We start from the raw sequence: 18,774 nt of genomic DNA, 5'->3' as shown, positions 1-18,774 counted from the left end.
AACCAGGCTCCACACTCAGCATGGAGCCCAACATGGGGCTGGATCTCATGACCTGAGCTGAAATCAAGAGTTGGACACTTAATGAACTGAGCCACCCAGGTACCCCGAAAAAGAGTTTTTTTTAAGACAAAAATAAAAATCCTTTTAATATTGAAGTCACTAGAAGTCTGTTTCATCCAAATTAATCTTCACTTAGATGTCCTCTAATATAGACCAAATCTCGATATATTAAAAACTGCATAACTTTAACAGAGCATTTGATTTATTACATCAAAATGTGTATTTACAAAATAAACATCTTTTTTTTTTGCCTTTAGTCCTTAGAGTTGTAATTCACAAATAATTTATGGATGTTTGTCACCATCTTTCTTGCAATAATATGTCATTCCCTATAAATTTCACATTCATGATACAATGGTAGAAAGGGTACAGAAGATCTCTCGATGTATTTCTTAGAAAACTCATTTAATAACAACACTACAGATCTTCTCTAACCTCCCCTACTTGGTGTTTCATGTCTAAGAGCGCATCGAATCTGAAAACAAAACTGATCCGCAGAGACCTTGTAATTTATCTTTTTCCATGATTACAATTTCTAATCTAACCAGCAGCAGTTCAAATTGCACTCTGATCCAAATGATCAATAGCTGTGCGTGACCCATTAGATGTGCGAATATTAAATCGTTTTTGGATAAGGGCTGTCCAAATGAAAAGCATATAATTACCATCTATTAACATATATTGAAGCCAATAACACAAAAATGCAAAATGTGTAACATACAACCTATCAGAATTCCAGCGACTATGATGTTAAGGTTAGATCTTATATTTTACATACAGATTAGTACCGAGTTATGATTTATGTCTTCAAATGTTTATTATTAATAAGGTTGACCTTAGGCTACACAATGGATAAATTTGTAAATAAAATACATCTAATTCCAGATTCCATCCTTTTTTGTATGTGTGCACTTCCTTAACATAAAAGTTTCACTACCTATTTATTATAGGAAGTAGCCACAGTCAGTGAGTAGAAGGATAATTAAATTAGTTTGGTAAGAAAGTAATATCAAACATCTAGCTTACATTTCATGTTTTCCCTGCAAATAAAAAGCTTATACAGTTACAGAAGCATAAAATTACATAAAGAATAGAACTTATAGAAAAATGAGTCCAATCTTCTACCCTCAGTGTCAGAGAGAATAGCAATGAAGTTCTCCAAATATCCCATGGTAACTCCTTCCAATATTTAACAATGCAGTCTTTGGTAATTTTTCTTCATGAAAACCTTAAATACCTAGTGTTCTAAGTTAAACCTAGACAAGTAACATTTTATGCCATATTTCTCAGTCTCTCTTGTGGCTAGTTCAAGGCTTTGTGACTGCATCCAGAACAGTGGGATATAAGATAATGTAATCTACTTCCAGATTTGTCCTTCAAAACATCTAATGGGGGGTGCCTGGGTGGCACAGCGGTTAAGCATCTGCCTTCGGCTCAGGGTGTGATCCCGGAGTTGTGGGATCGAGCCCCACATCAAGCTCCTCCGCTATGAGCCTGCTTCTTCCTCTCCCACTCCCCCTGCTTGTGTTCCCTCTCTCGCTGGCTGTCTCTGTCGAATAAATAAATAAAAATATCTTTAAAAAAAAAAACATCTAATGGATCCTCGAGGCATTCCATTGCTGTGGTGAGATCACATGGTCCAAATGCTGTAGCTGTAGGATGCAAGAGTATCACTCAGCTGCATGGACTTTACATGAGCCAAAAATAAATTTTTATTATAGTAAACCTCTGAAGTTTCTGGGTGCGCCTATGACTGCATCATAGCCTGGCCTATTCAGGTTCATTTCAGGTATGAGCATAATGAGAAAAATTTTCCAACAGTCACTCCCCTTTCCATCCTCTCCTGACCCAAGCTCTTCTTTTCATTCAACAGTGTTGTAATTCAGGGTCAGCATCCTGTCCTCTTGTTCCTTAGATTTCTTTTTCTCCCTCCACACTTATAGATTTAGCCCCTAGTCCTTCCTCATTTTTATTTGTATAGTTCTGTTTTCTCAGGATCCTAAATTTTAATTCTCAAACCCCATCATCTCTCTGGCTCCAAAAGCAGGTTTGAGCAAGCTGCTCTTTACATGTCTGTGCATCTTTGCATGGAGGGGATAATTCCCTCTTCCCACCATGCTCTGGAGATATGGAAGCCATCTTGTGGGAGATATTATGTGTCTGTTTTTAACCTGGGCAGGACCAGAGGGGCAAAGAAGTCAAGTCTTCTGCTTCAATAGATTTCTATCTTGTTAGAAAGAGGAGTATGAAGCTCTCTTTTCTGGTCTTCCTGGGGCAGGGCTAAGGTTCTTATCTAAAGTCACTGCCTTTCCTTCTCCTATGATTGCTTAACTGGTGAAGGTGTTTCCAACAAAGCCTATTAAAAATACAGGGAAATCTAAATAACTTTCACCTTCTAGTCCCAGTTTTAGTGCTTTAACCTTCTGAGTGAGTGTTTGAAGAGATTTCCCCATTTTCTTTGCATCAAGGCTCCTTTCGCTAACCTTTCTCTAAGTGATCACTTGATGAGATTTCCCCCACTTTCTCTGAAGTAAGACTCCACTTTTTTTTTCCCTATCTTTTTTACACAGGAACCATTTCAACAAATCTGCCATGTAGAACTAAAGTCTTTCAAGCAAGATAAAGATTAGCCTGACCTTTCTTACATCAATTAATCAATATGGTTACACCGCAGATTTACCTTTTAACCTTGGTGTTTCCACAGTGCAATATTAAAACATGATTTGTGAGGTTGCTCCATTTTATATATGGTTAAGAACAACCCTCTGTCTGTGTGCTTTGATAAAGTGTCAGAGCATAACGCAACACAGGAGGGAAAGGAGGCTTTTATTGTCTTCATCAAAAACGGCTCTGTAAATCTAAGATTGGAGCAGCAATACCGCCAAAGCTGGCTGACTGAAATTAACTGTTGGGCTCTGTTTGCAGATTCACACTGCTGGAAAGGCCATTGTTTGGGAATGCTCTGAAGGGCTGTATCATTTGATCTGAATTTCAGATAGGAATAATGTCATCTGTTGCCAGTGTCAATACCCTCTTCCTCAGTGTTGAAGCTTATCCCCAAACAAACAAGAAGGGTTGACTCTACTCTATCCTGAACCCCCAGTTGCCACTTTCCTATCTGCCTTAATCTGTTTCACAGGTGAAGAATTTAGAGAAGGCAAAAAGGCTGATCTCCAAATATTGGTCAAGTCCCTTCACTGAATCCATTTAATAGCAGAAAACACTACCATTATGTCCTCTGCAGGGTCTTTATAGACAGATTTCTCCACCAAACCACAAGGTGTTTAGCTGTTTGTCTCAGAAAACAATTATACAATCTCTTTTTGAACATGTCATCCAGATGGAATGCTTTACAAATGAGGAAACTGAGCCCCAGAAAATGACAGGTTCAGGCCCAGGATTCACAGAGACTTAGTGGTAGACTTACCTTAGAAACCGGTGCAGTTTCTCCCCTAAATGCCTAGTTGACACATTAGTTCTTAAGAATGCATTTAATTCTGTGATAATATCTACAAACTTACCACTTCCTCAGAAGCCAATAAAACTTCACGTGGAGTCTGTACATTTTCTTGGGGCTTGCTTGGCAGTGCTCCATTGTCACCTGGCCATCTGGAAGTACCATCTTGAATCAGAAGAAAATTCAAATTATAGCTCTGCCACTTACTAGTTGTGTGACTTCTGCCTTACCACTATCTTAAAAAAATAAAATAGCCACCTCATGGGGCTGTTTGGAAGGTTGAAATATTAATTCATATAAAGCACTTAAAACAGTACCTGGTACATAATAAGTACAATACAAATGTTAGCTCTTATTATTCTTCCTATTCTTCCCATTCTTAGATTCTTCAGTGAATCTGGGGCATCACTGCAAATTTATGTTATTTTTTTTCCTTCATAAATCCTAAGTGTTTTATAATTCTTGACTCTTTTACAGTGAACATATTGTAGAGTTCCTCAAGTTCATTTTGAACATTCACACTGGGGGCATTTGAAAGAGGTGCCTTTTTTTATGAATTGAAAACAGAAACAAGTCACCAGCATCTGTCATTGCACTCACATTCTGCTTCTTTTTGGGTGATTCACAAACACTTAAGCAATCTCATTCCCTGGACATGATGCCAGAGGTTGTTGAATGAATTTTACTTTACGGTCAACATTTAAAGGATGCAAAGCACCACAGAATGTCAAGATCAAGTTCCTTCTGATCAGTGCATGAAGTGAACTTTATTGTGGATTCTGTGATGTTCCCAATGGCAATTTAATCATTCAGCTTCCTTTTAATAACAGAGCAGTACCTTTCTCTGGAACCTGGTTTGACCGATCATTAAAATGCGTCTGGTTTAGTCAAGGAACACTCTTAGATAATGTGAGATCCCGGGCTCTAATCACAGATTTGAGTTGACTATCTTTGCTTTTCTTGCCTTTAGCTAAATGAAACTTCTTATTTTAAGGAAGTCTTTTTCAACAGTATGTGCCACTACTTAATAAATAAAGTGCTGTTGATTCAAATATAAATTCATTTTTGATATGAAATTTGAAATTATATGATGGTTTAAATAATACAGAGTAAGGGTAAAATTAAGTAGAAAATCATGTAAAACATAGTTTAGAATTGCTCAGTTTCTGAATTGAGTATGAATGTTCAAGGAATTAGCAGACCCTAAAGACATTATCTTCTTAGTGATGCCTGGATGCCATTATTTTTCAGCAACTAGTGAGATGTGTATGAGTGTGTGTGTGTATGAGTGTGTGTGTGTGTGTGTGTGTGTGTGTGTGTGTGTGTGTGTGTAAATGGTGTAATGCAGACTCCGTAGTATAATCATTTTGCAAACTGGTCTAGAGTATATGAAAGACAATACTAAACCAGTGCTTTTCTTTATGGGAAATTATATGAATTTTGTTTGACACAAAGCAGTAATTGTGTATTACATAGGGAGTTTGTTTTTGTTTTTGTTTTTTAAATAGGGACAAAAAATCACGATCAGTTCTGTTCGGTAATCACCAAAACAAACCTATCAGATACATTTTGCATAGTTTTCCCGCTGAGGCCCAAGGAGACCTTGGCATTGCACCTTGGCTACTCTGGCACTAACCACAGAGGAAGAAAGACTGAATGAGACTGAAGTTCAAGCTAGACACAAAAGTTAGGGCTGCCAAGGCTCAACTACCATAACCTTTTCCTTTCCTCTGTTTTAAGAATCTACCTAGACAACTGCTGTCATTCCCAGTTAGGACTAGGTTACCTTAGCAGATGAGTTCCGAAAACAATGAGTGTGAAGTTTGAAAATAAAACTCAAGGATATTTTTAATAAGGTTATATACTGTTAATCCATGCTTTTCTGCCAAGTAGTGTCTCAAATGACTCTTTGGGGATTTACTCTATTTCAGAAGAATGGAGAATATAAATATTTAAGTATGTGGAGATTTTGTCATTGACCTAAGAAGTTTACATTCTGTTTAGATAGTAGTCTCAGAAATATTACTATTTTATAGAATGGATAGACACAGGAATGCAACGAAAAGCAATAAAGTCACTTTTTTTGGTCTAATGGAGTTCTCAAAGATTAAAAGGCATGATAACCATTAGTGTAGGAGTGTGGAAATGGGCACTTTCATACACTGCTAAAGGGAGTATAAATTGCTCCTTTCCTTAAGGGAGGGAATTTGGCATAATATATTAAGAAACAGAGAAGTGTATAAACACCAACTCATATGTTCTCTTCCTACAGAATTATCCTAAGGATATAACTGGCTAAGTGCACAAAGGTGTATATGCAAGAGTCTATAGTTCATAAAAGTAAAAAATCAGAAACAATATAAATATACAGTAAGGGTTATTTTAATCAGTTATCTATGTAGCTGATAGAAATGATTATGTAGATATACACTAACCGATTTGGAAAGACATTTCTGAATGATAATTAATTAAAAATAGCATATTATAAACCACACTATGATATAATACTGCTATCAGAGAAAAAAAATAGCATATGGATAGGGATGAATTAAAGAGATGCACCAAAATGTTGCCTGTGATTGTGTTTGGATATTAAGTATTCGGGAAATTTATTTATTTCTACTTCCTAATGTTTTAATAATTAATATGTATTACTTGAGTATACATTTTTTGAAAAAATTAAAAACGGAATATATTTTTGAAGGGAATTGATGGCATTTGGAGATATAATGATGTCATCATATTTGCTTCAATTTACTGGAATGAAAAGATTATTCCATCTGATTTGTATGCTATTGTTATAAACTTTTTAAAATAAAGGCTTTACCTTGAAGAGAGTGGAACTGCAAGGAGGAGGAAAGGGGGATGGAGAGAAGAAAGAGGGAGGGAATAATTTAATTTGATGTAACAGGGCTTTGCAGGCTTGAAACTGTCACATCTAAGTTGAACTCCTGGCTCTTACTCTCGGGTTTGTTTAAACTTGTAAGAACCACTTTTAGTCTCTTACGTTTCAAGATTTTTATCTGTAAATTGAAAGTCATAGTATTATCCACAGGATTGTTATGAAGATTAAGTAAGAGGCATAAGTCAAAGTTGCCCTGCTCATGAAAGTTGTACAATAAGTGCCTACAGTGAGCGGGTAACATGTACTAGATGCAGAACTACACACTTTACATTATCACATTTGATTGTTACAATAACCCTTTCATACAGTGTTTTATCTCCATTTTTCAGATGAGGAAGTAGATTTGTAGAGAATTTAAGTAACTTGCTCAAAGCCAGAGGGCTGGAAAGAGGCAGGTGGTGACTGCCATGAAACTGCCCAAAATGGATACTCCATGTTAGATAGTGACAAACTAACTCTCAGTTCCTCCATCTCTCCCTCTTTCCCTTCCCTCCAGAAAAGACAAAAGAAGATCACTTAAACTCAAACTGCTTCCTGAAAAATGTTGAGTCATTCAAATTCTCCATAAAACTCATTCCACTCTATAAACTAGCCTTGAAAAAATTCAGGTCCAGAGGAAAGATGGCTGAAAGACGACATGTGCTATTTCCTATATATTCTTACAGAAACTTCCATTTCTGAAATAAATTTTTTCTGTATTACTTTTCATTGCAAATTTAATCTGATCCTTGTAACCACATACCTACCATATTTCTCTGCAAATATTCTCTAATACCACCCAAAAAGATAACTTTCTGGTTTTTCTTGTGTCGTTTTCTTTTTCAGCTCAACCTGTACTATATTACAATAGAATACTTTTTATCTCAGAATTGTTTAGAAATAATGATGCTTTGAGAATACAGAAATCTCAACTCCAAAATAACATGATTTAAAATAATAGACTTGAGGGGCACCTGGATGGCTCAGTTGGTTAAGCGTCTGCCTTCAGCTCAGGTTATGATCCCAGGGCCATGGGATGGAGCCCCACACAGGGCTCGAGCAGCGAGCCTGCTTCTCCCTCTCCCTCTGCCACTCCCCCTGCTTGTGCTCCCTCTCCCTCTCTCTCAAATAAATAAATAAAATCTTTAAAAAAATAAAATAATAGACTTGATTCAGGCCAAAAATATTCTGCATGTAGTATATCAATTTTTCTTTCATTATAAATGGTATACAAATATGTATAAGCATACTCATAATTCAGTGCTTCAAAAGGGCTGTTATATATCAGATAAATGACCAAGAATAATCACAACTAGGATATACCTTGAACTATGACTGTGACGCTACTATTAGTGTATTCAGATGAAAGCCACTGTATGGGAATTTTAAGAATTTATTAGGTCAACATGGTGCTATCAAACAGTTCTTTTCAGGCTACAAAACTCACCATCACATGAACCACAGAAGTGTATGTCATTAGAAAGAAGATCAATTAAAATCCTTTTAAGACTCTGTGCGTTAGGTGCTTCCAATATTTAAGCTTCTGGAGAAACACGTTCTCTTCTCTTTCTGTTACTTTACTTACACTCTTCATGCCATCTATAAACCCCATGCTACAATCCCTTACAACTTCTACATGTCAAAATTATACTTATCCTCTTTACACATGGCGTTTCTTTCATGGAGAACTACTAGTGTCTTATTGCCTCATGAACCACATTTCTTCCTCCTCTGCACTTCGGCATAGCAGCCTTTATCTCTCATGTCATTTGCCATATTCTATTTTCCCTACAGGTCCAACATCCCTAGCCAGAAATTTGGGGACTTAAGAAAAGTAGTACCATAGCATTGGTTGTGGATTATACAGCATGTCCAGCAGTGAGGTGTTCAGTAGTTGGAAAAATGACCATATTAATAACACAATCTTCTTAATTGTACCTTTGGAAGGCTGCGTTTTCACCTGATTATACACAAATAGTCAAAGAGAAGAACTGTCTTTACCCCAAAGCCAAAATCTCCTGTGTGAAGAGAAAAAGTTTCTTAAGAGAAATTTCAATGTGCTCAGAGACCTAGTATCTGAAGTCAGTCATTTCTTCCAAACTAACCACTTGAGAAGAGATTGTCTAAGTTGAGAATCAGGGGGCTATGAAATCCCTTAGATGATACAACATCATACAACAAAATAAACATGAGGCAAAGAGCTCTGTAAGTACCTAGACTAAGTCTCACAACAATTGACAAATCACTAATAACAGGTCTTTTGTTCCTTTTGCAAGCGGTCAAAAACAATGAATAATAGAATGCTATGCCAAGTCGACTAAGAGCAAGTTCACATGAGATCATTTAAAAGGAGAAAATGATGCTTGAAAAGGTCCCCGATGAGATTTGGCTTTTTCCTAAGAGACTCTAGATGGCATTCTGCTGCAGCATTTTAAAAACCACTTTCCAAAATTGGGCACCCTCATTACCATGCATTACATTTGCACTCTCCACTTAGGCTGTTTTGAAAAAGAATGGCACCCCAGTTGTGTTTTTTACATTAAATGTGCCTTCTCTCACATTTGATCTCTCCTTTTGTGACAGTCATTTTATTTCATAGCAACTATATTTCTTTGTCTCTATTTTACTGAATGTGTAGTTTTCAGATTATGCAGAGATGGCCAATTTGGATGTTGTGGATAGAGAAAACTGAGAGCTGACTGCAGGGCCCAGCTTCACTCATCCCCTCAAGCAGTCCAAAGTAAATAAATAAGCTCAGGGGCTTTGAGTTGGGTCATTTCCACCCAGGGCAAAATAGAGACACGGAGAATAAAGCCTGCTATTGTTTTTCTTTACATTCTGGTTTTCTTTTTTTTTCTTTTTTTTTTTTAATTGAGTTAGATTATGTTGCAGACAGTAGATTAATTCTGCCAGTACTAAAAGAAGTGAGGTCATTCTGTGAGCCCTTGGATATAATGTGACCTCTAAACAGGATATCGCAGTGCCTAAGAGAACCTCAGAGGTCTGGAACTAGATAGGAATTGCTACTTAAACACTGTACTCCAAAGAGACAAAATTGTGACTAAAACATCCAATTTGTAGTAATGTGGGGCTATCTTGGGGTTTCAAACTCCTCTATAACAAGCTTTATCTTGGACCACAAAACATCCTAGGCCTATTTCATTGGCTTATCTCAAGCAGGATTTCATAGAAGAAAGGGGAAAATACATACAGAAGTCTTATGTATATTTTAATCCATTCAAATATGTTAATGTATTAAATATAAACATCAAATGTACTACTATAATGTACTATAATACTCTATGATCATAATAAATACAATGATGTCAATATATATAGTAAATAAATATAGATACAAACAATTGGGGCTGTGCTGGTATGCAAATATCGGAAGTTATTTATAACATAACTCATTCTAGAATATGAACTACAGTGGCATTCCTCACCTACCTATGTCACCTAGTAACAAAAATCCAACAACACTAAAAAAAACACAAAGAGAACAAACTGGAATTATTAATATATGTGGACAATTCATCTATTTGTTAGCTGTCTCTGAGGGAGTTGCTATGTCCTATAACCTAACACAGCAGTTGATTCATGAGTAATCAACAAAAGTTTAAATTATCCACTTTATATAAACACAACTAAGAAGTCAAAAGAATGTCTAACACAACTTATGACCATTTCTATGAAATTAATAAAGCAAAACATAGCAAGGGGCCAATTTCACCTGGAAAATCCATTAATGCAGAACACCTCATTCTTCAGTGATGTGTCATCGTACTTACGTTATTTCACATATTTAAGATAAGTCAAGGGAATTCTGAGAGGCTAAGGGAAATGATTAGTCTAAGGGATTCTTGAGAAGAAATGAGGTTTCAGGTTTTCAAATTAGGAAAGTAAAATCCTAAGAGTCCCCTTGAGGTGGATGTGAAGAGGGCACTTGGGTGTCATTCACAGAGCCTCTGAATTGCTGGAGTCAACCAGATCTTCCCTCAGGGAGACAGGCACCTGGGAGAGCTCTGATGCATGAGCCCTTCTCCCCTGGTCAGGAACTGGAGACAGGTGATTCCCCTCATAACCAAAACACAGCTGACTGCTCCCCATCAGTGCCACACAGAGCTCCAGTCATTCATCACCACTGCCATAGAGCCCCAGACCACAGGAATGAGTGGGAAGAAAACCAGAGGCCCTGAGAGCATGTCCTACTTTCTCCACTAGTTATTGCAGGAAAAAGGCAATTCCACAGTGAATTCACTAATTCATCCAGGTATTAGAAAACTGATCTCATACCAATCCCAAGTGGGAAGGAGAAAAAGAAAGGAATTAATAATTATCCATCAAGAATATACTATAACAACATTTATAATGATGATTTTGACTGTTCCCAGGTACTTTTACATGATTCTTTAAACCCATCATCTAATTAGTCTTTAAAATAACCCTACAAGGTGGGTATTACTGTATCTACTTTACATATAAGAAAACTGAAACTTAGAAGGTTAAGAATTCTTGCCCAAGATCACCATGTTAGTAAACTGGAAAATTGGAATTCAAACTGGTTCTATCTGATGGCAATAACCAGTAATGGTGAGATTACTCATAAATGGCGAGGTGGAAATGTAAGTCTCTGGTTTTGGGGTCTCTGAGTTGCTCCTTTCTTTAACACTTCAGCCAGCACAAAAGCTCCGCTTTCTACATCACATGCCCAGGAGTCCAAGAATATTAGAATGAGAAGGACTCCTTTGAGTTTTGACCCTTTGAGGGGATCAAAGTCCCCACTGAGAATCAGAGAACTAGTACAGTCCTTTGCCCCAGAAAAACATAAGTATATCTTGTTACTCATTGTAGTTGTGTTCTATAAAGTCCCCAAAGAAACTGAACTAGTGAATACTGAACCATTATGCCAAGGGAAAATACAAGGTTAGGTTCCTGTGAGCCTCTCCAGACACAACATTCTCAACAACCAATCAATACATAACCTTGTTTTTTGTATGTTTATGTTTAAGGAAACCTCATTTAAATATATATTGTCAATTCATTAACATTGAACCTACAACCAGCAGGACTATAACTCATATCAGAATGACTCTTGTCTAACTAACACATATATTTTCTCTGTAAGGCGCATCACACCCTTCTTATGCTCAGGAACACTAGACAGCACTTTAGCACAATGGTTGATGGGTATTTCAAACAACACAACCACCAATAAAAAGCATAAAAATGTGAAAAATGTGGCACCATACTGACTGAAAAGGACACTTGCTTCCAGTATGAGAGCTCAAAGAAGACAGTAGAACTTCACCGGGATGGACCTCAGCTGGGTGTGTGTGTTGGGCAACTAAGAATTTTTTGCTGCTCTCTGCATGTCTGTGACTGACTATAGAAGCACGGCAAATACTGATTTGGGGCTTCCAAAAACTTTTACTGAGTAGGCAAATTCACACATACAGAACCCATGGAGAGAGTAAGCATTGAATGTGTGCATGTAAGCTTTCCATTAAGTCCATAAGCTATACAGACTGTACCAGATCCACCCATCATTCCCTTCAATACCTGTTATAGGTCAACCCTTTGCACGTAGGTTCCTGAATATTGGGAGAACACTGGAGTATAAAAATGAACTACAGTTTTGAATAATAAAGAAAATGCCAACAGGATTCCTAAAACAAGTGACCCATACATATTAGTAAAACTGATTTTTTAAACTAAACAAATAAATTAAACTTTACAATAATTTGAAAGTTCAGGGAATATATGATGTTTGCTAGCTACTATATTAACTCTTTAAAATCACTAGCATTACCTTCAGTTAATTTCTGTTCTATGCTTTAAAAGATACTTTCGTGCTTAAAATAATCTTACTTAGAGAAACTGAACTAGATTCTGATTAATAGTTAATTTTGGTGATAGGAGAAATAACTGAATGCCTTTAACTTTGGTCTCCCAAACAATGCATTATAATACCAGTTAGCTGTACTCTCAACCAGAACAAGTTTGCCATTATAAGTTCTAGAAACCTGACCATGAACACATAATGACAAAGGACAATGCAGAATGCAAAGATGAAATCACTCACCCAAGGGGTCTCTAATCTCAGCAGATATAGGCATAAAGTAATAGGGAGTGCAGACACAGGCAAAAAAAAAAAAAAAAAAAAAAAAACACCAAAAACAATAATTTCTCAAGGGCCACATTTTTTTTTTTTTTTGGCCCATTCCTCAGGCCAAGCAGTCAAGTGTTCAAATTCAAATGCACACACACACACACACACACATTCCATAGCACTGGGGAGCTCTCTGTCATCAATTTTACTTTCTGAAATTTTGCCTATCATTGAGTCTTAGCTGCCTCTACGAAGTCTCTTTTATCCCTTAGCAATGCATAATTTCTCCCTATTCCGTCCATTTTAATCTCTACACTATTGACTTTATTGTAAATATTTTTGGCTTGCCTCAAACTCAATACAAAATGGCAAGACCAAGGAGGACAGGGAAAGTCCTTCATGTATACTGATATATCTCAGAAGCCCGATACATCTCACTGCTGTAGCATAATGGCGATCATGGACAAAGTAGTCAATAAAGATCTCTTGGATGAATAGATGAGCAAATGAACAGCAATGAATCAACTGCATAGTTCAATTATTCAGAGGACATCTACATGGCCAATTATAAAGACCCAATGTTCCAGTCTGGTATTTTCAACTACACAACATTTACAGCATCCTAGACTTACGTTTATAATCAAATTTCAATTGATATGAACCTGAATTCATTCATTCAACAAATATTCAATCAACATTTACGGAACACCTGGTCTGGGCAAGGCTCTGTGCTAAGAACCAGAATACAGCCGTGAACAGAACAGGTATCAGGGCCCTTCTTAAAATGTAGAGATGAACATGAAAATAGGCTTCATTCAATGAGTGGTAATGAATTCAAAGCCATGTTCTTTGGGCTATTCAAGAAACATTTTCATGAAAGAGCTAGGAAATAAGTATCATGAAATAAAGTTATTTCACACTGGCTTTCTCGCAATCCTTATCTGTAAGACACAGTGTAATATAGTACATGCCAGAAGGGAAGTAAGAACACTCCACCTGAGAAATCTTCTGTGCCATTCTTTCAGCCTGAGCACTGTTTATCTTGAAAACTTACTGCTCCTGGCCTTGCTCCAAAGCAAGTAATCTAATGATTCATTGAGATTTTACTCTTTGGGGATCAGTTTAAGCAGCAATGGCAAACAGGCTATCCCAATAAAAACATGTCTTAACGAAAAAAAATTCCATATATTTCTCCTAATAGACAGAAGTCGCATAAATTTTGGAGTTAAGAAATTCCTATATTCAAGTGGCACTGTCCAGATTTCTTATAAACATGATGTCTGAGATGGAAAATGCAGACCTGCTCTTTAAAACAAAGAAATCATCTGACATCTACATTTAGATTTATGTTTAAAATATAATTTTGGAGTGAACAGAGAAAAAGAACATTAATATTCCCATACTGAAAGAGACTGAGATAAATCAGAACAAATGATGATTCCAGTTTCACTAGTCATCTTCAGTGAGAATTTTCACAACCCTTCTCAGCCCTTATGCCTTTCCCATGCAAACTGAATCAATTGCTTAAAGTATATGGTAAGACCCAAATTAGGGGGCTGCCATAACCCAGTCTTCTAAATATTAAAATACAAACTGAATAGATTTAAATATTTCTATAATAGACCTTTTAATAGTAAAGAAAAAAATGCTCTGTATTACAAATCACTCTAAACCAAAATACTAGTCTAAACAATTCTGTTTTATAGCAAATGTTATCCAAACTTCTCTTACAAAAAATAAAAAATAAACAAAATCCTGTTAGATGTGGGACAGTATATAACAACATTTTTTAATGTTTGATTCCCTAGTGGCGCCTGGGTGTCTCAGTGGTTAAGCATCCCACTCTTGGTTTCAGCTCAGGTCATTATCTCACGGGTCATTGGATCCAACCATGCATCCGGCTCCACCCTCAGTGGGGAATCTGCTTGAGAGTCTCTCTCTCTCTTCCCGTGATCCTGCTCATGCTCTCCCCCCCATGCTCTCTCTCCCTCTCTCAAATAAATAAATAAATAAATAAATAAATAAATAAATAAATAAATAAAAATAAAGTTTGATTCCCTTATGTGAATAAATATGCACACTTTTCCTCAACTGATGAATTATAATATTTTAAGATTTAATATTTAAAATTTCCTGGCATCCTTTATATTCTAAAACTGAGTAAAAACATATAAAATAAAAATTTCTTGATTACTTATATACTGATGTAAAATATAACCTATTTATAGATTAAAGATTGATATACTTTCACTTAATCACTTGAATCTGTGAATCTACAAATGTATTTAGTTGAGAGAGTTCTTTAGGGATAAACGTCAGCCTATTTTTACTCATCTTGACAATACATATTCTACTTACATCGATAGTATGTATAATGTCATAACTACATACATGTTATGTACTTAATAGAAAATATTAGGCAACATCATGTTATTTGACTAAGAGAAGAGTAAGATATAAGTATCACTGACAACTTTCAAGAACCCAAAATATTACTACACACAAAACCATGATTCCCATGCTCAAATATAAAACATCCTAGAAGGTCTCAACTTATCTCAAACACTATCCTAATACTCTTAGATCTTACCAAGATTAATACATTTAACTTAAAGAAAAATTAAAAACCAGATGACACTTACTGCTTTTTACAGAAAGTAAGAAAAAAGGAGAATAGAACAAAATCTACTAAATGAATGTAGATATTAAAATGGCCAAAAGAAAGCCAAGAGTCTCAAACAAACTTGGAGCAACTATCATCTATTTCTATAGAGGACAGAACCAAAAATGGGCCAAGTGAAATGAAAGTTATTTATGAAGGTTTTCCTGACTGTGAGATTTGCTTAACTCCCTAGCACTGTAATGAGAAAAGAAGGGCTTTGCTACAGAAAATTCAAAATTGGGGGCGCCTGGGTGGCACAGCGGTTAAGCGTCTGCCTTCGGCTCAAGGCGTGATCCCAGTGTTATGGGATCGAGCCCCACATCAGGCTCTTCTGCTATGAGCCTGCTTCTTCCTCTCCCACTCCCCCTGCTTGTGTTCCCTCTCTCGCTGGCTGTCTCTATCTCTGTCGAATAAATAAATAAAATCTTTAAAAAAAAAAAAAAAGAAAATTCAAAATTGGTATGAACAAACATGTGACTCTGCTTAAAGGATAGGAAATTGATAAGACAGTTATTCAGGTTTCCTTTTAATTCTTAAAGTGTATAGGAACATATTCTTTAAGATTGCACAGAATGGCTGGTCATTCGGCTCTTTCAAGAATGGATATACATAGAAAGTGGGAAACAAAGGCACTGAATTCCAGTTCTACGATCTCCTTGATACTACTATGCAAATCATTTACTTAGGTTTTTCAGGTACTATCTTTCCTAACATTTCATTTATATGAAAAAAGAGAAATCTGCTCTCTAGATCTGAGGATTTATTTTCAACAGTACATGGCCCAATTGTGGAACATTTAAGACAATTTGTTATTTTGTATAGGTAATATATACTCAAAGATTCTAACTCCTTTTAAAAAGTCATGATTAATGCAGTGGGATTTTCTCTTGTATTTTTGCCACCATCTCTACCGTTATGGCAGCTGGTCAGCTAATGATACTCACTTTAACTGTTTTTTATCGAACTGAACATATATTAAAGATGGAGCATATGAAAGGTAATTGCTCACTATCTAATGTTTGTTCTTTTTTATTACTATTAAGTTTTTAAATTTTAATTCCAGTATAGTTAACATACCTGTTATACTAGTTTCAGGTGTACAATATAGTAATTCACCAATCTATACATTATTCAGTGTTCATCATGATAAGCGTACTCTTTAATCCCCATCACCTATTTTACCATCCCCCGTCCACCACCCCTCTAGTGTTTGTTCTTAATAACATTTAATGTTTCATGCCCCCTCTATAAACCTTGCTCCATTTTTCATCAAACAATTTATTTTGATAAAATATAGAAAACTGTCCCAATGATTCATGTTACTCATTACATTTATAAATTATTCAACAGAGAAATAACAAAAACTCTATGAAGTATAATCTAAATTGAACTAAACACATCAAAATTAATGAATAGTTCATCCTTGATTTTTATTGTATTTATTCAATTGCTGCTTAATTAGAAAAATGCCATTATTCAGACTACAGATCCCTATCACTGTAAAATCCATGAGACCCTACTATAAAACTATTATTAACTTTAGACCCAGTGATTACTTTCCTCAAGCCAACAATAATGAAGACTAAATTAATATTTCAATAAGATTGAAAGTTGAGTTGCCCAAGATACAAACTTCAATGGGGGTACCAATAAATATGCAAATGGTTTCCAAAATTTTCAACATTTATTTAAATCTTTTCAAAACCACTTATTTTATTTCAGTGGTTATTTGAAGGTAGATGATAGAAATTCAATTTAGTTAGATATAAATTCCAAAGAGAAGAAAGTATATTAGCTCTGAGTTCCATCTTTGCCTGGGACAATAGAGAGAAACAAATGATGCAGGATCAAAATCATTCCGTCATCATTATTTTGTGCAGGCCATCTTAAAATTGCTTGGGCTAGAGAACCCATAAGAACTTCAAGGAATAGAGTATCAAAATAAATTAAGTTCACTTTTATACCACTTGATTCATTAGCTCAGTCATATCAGTATGACTTCTGCCCATTAAAATTAATTTTGTCCAGTTTACCCCATAACTTTCTAATGCTAGCAAAACTGTAAAGTGTCATCATGATGATATGTGATCTCTCTAAGGGTAGGTCACAATCCTTACATTTATACACTTATTCATATGATTATAATCTAATCCTAACAGAATGATTAAGCTTTTCTTTCTTGAAGTTCAGCAAATATTACACAGAAGCACAAGAAACTGGGAAACTGGTATGGAATATACCAAGTGAAAAATAAATCCTCATGGAAAAGTCAAGTGTATTCAGATCCATGTTCGGGGGCATCTTTAAAATGAATACAGCAGGACCAGTTCCTATAACTCTGAAGTGTATTGTTCAACTATAACACAGTCTGCAGCACACCAGATAGAACCTAAAATTTTTAGCCTCATACAATTTAACTAAGGTCAACTAAAAGCAGTTGCAAGCTATTATTACCTCCAGGTCCAAAACAGAGGTAAAAATCAAACCAAGATTTAACCAACCATGGTCTAGCTAAAATACACGTTAACAACATACAAACAACCTATAATTCTATGTGTAAGAATCTACCCAAGGAAAGATCTCCCCCTCTAAAAGGCTTGAGTGTCACTAACTGGAAAAAAAAAAAAAAGCATAATTTCATTATTTCCCTTGTTTAGCTTTTGTTTGTTTTTCTTCTGTCATGGAGGCAGCAAAAACAAATTATTTGGGGGAGCCAGTTTGGCTTCCATAGCAGCTGCACCAGTCAGACACATCACAGCACAAGATGAGATTGCCAAATGTTCATTGTTTAAATATGGCCCAATCTACTAGGGTCCAAGTTATAATTAGGTTTCTTCTTTGAATTTTAAAAGGAAAAAAGTGAAGACACAAACTCCTAATACATATAATTAAGACTAGCAGCCTTAACCTAACAGGTTTTTAGAGACACTCTTACTGTCACTCTAAATACAGGTTTCCTGCTGAGAGCATAATTACAGTTTTTGTTGCACTTCATACTGTCTACCTCCTAGAGAGCTAACACTGTTTGTTATTAAAAGAAGACCTTGTCATATCGTGTTCACCTCTGCATATAATGTCTCTCATTGTTACTGCTTACCTTTTATCTCCTCTTCTGGTGTGAAGGGGGGGAAGGCTAATGAACTTCAGAGACTACAGAGACTTGGTAAATTTTAACAAGTTGGAGTTAATGGGGTATTTCCCCCCTCTTCTTCCACCAAAAGGCAGCCTCCTGTCTTCTCCATTTGACACACTTGCATTCTGAATCCATAGCTGCCTCTTCTTTATTATGCCTATAAACCAGGCTAGAATGAAAAGCAAACCCACAGAATCCTAACTACCTAAGCTAGGAGGGTGGGAAATTCCATTTCAAATTAAATAGCACAGTTTTAATCCTTTAAACCTTTAGACTACATTTATATTTAACACCAAGGTGGTAGCCAAATCTTTTCTACTGATCGACAGCAAGTGCTTTGAGCAAGTCTTGGGTAGCAAAGTACATTCAATTTCCAAAGAGATTCTATAAAACATGGTGCTTTTTTTTTTTTTTTTTAAAGAACATGACCTACAGGGGACGTTTATTGGTGCTTTGATAACTACAT

At 35.9% G+C, this 18,774-nt stretch overlaps 1 long non-coding RNA gene across 2 annotated transcripts in view; it reads right to left on the bottom strand.

Moving 5' to 3' along the window:
- LOC123782170 (uncharacterized) overlaps window positions 1-18,774 on the bottom strand; it is a 218,955-nt gene that overhangs the window by 150,005 nt on the left and 50,176 nt on the right. For both annotated transcript variants that reach the window (XR_006776927.2, XR_015723759.1), the window contains one exon: window positions 3,582-3,682. This is a non-coding gene — a long non-coding RNA (uncharacterized LOC123782170). The remainder of the gene's footprint in view (window positions 1-3,581; window positions 3,683-18,774) is intronic.

Source organism: Ursus americanus, chromosome 1 (genome assembly GCF_024610735.1).
Source record: "Ursus americanus isolate L20-20 chromosome 1, mUrsAme1.1.p, whole genome shotgun sequence".
Lineage (NCBI taxonomy): Eukaryota > Metazoa > Chordata > Mammalia > Carnivora > Ursidae > Ursus > Ursus americanus.
Note: the sequence above shows the minus strand (reverse complement) of the source record. Positions and strands in the feature narration are given on the sequence as shown.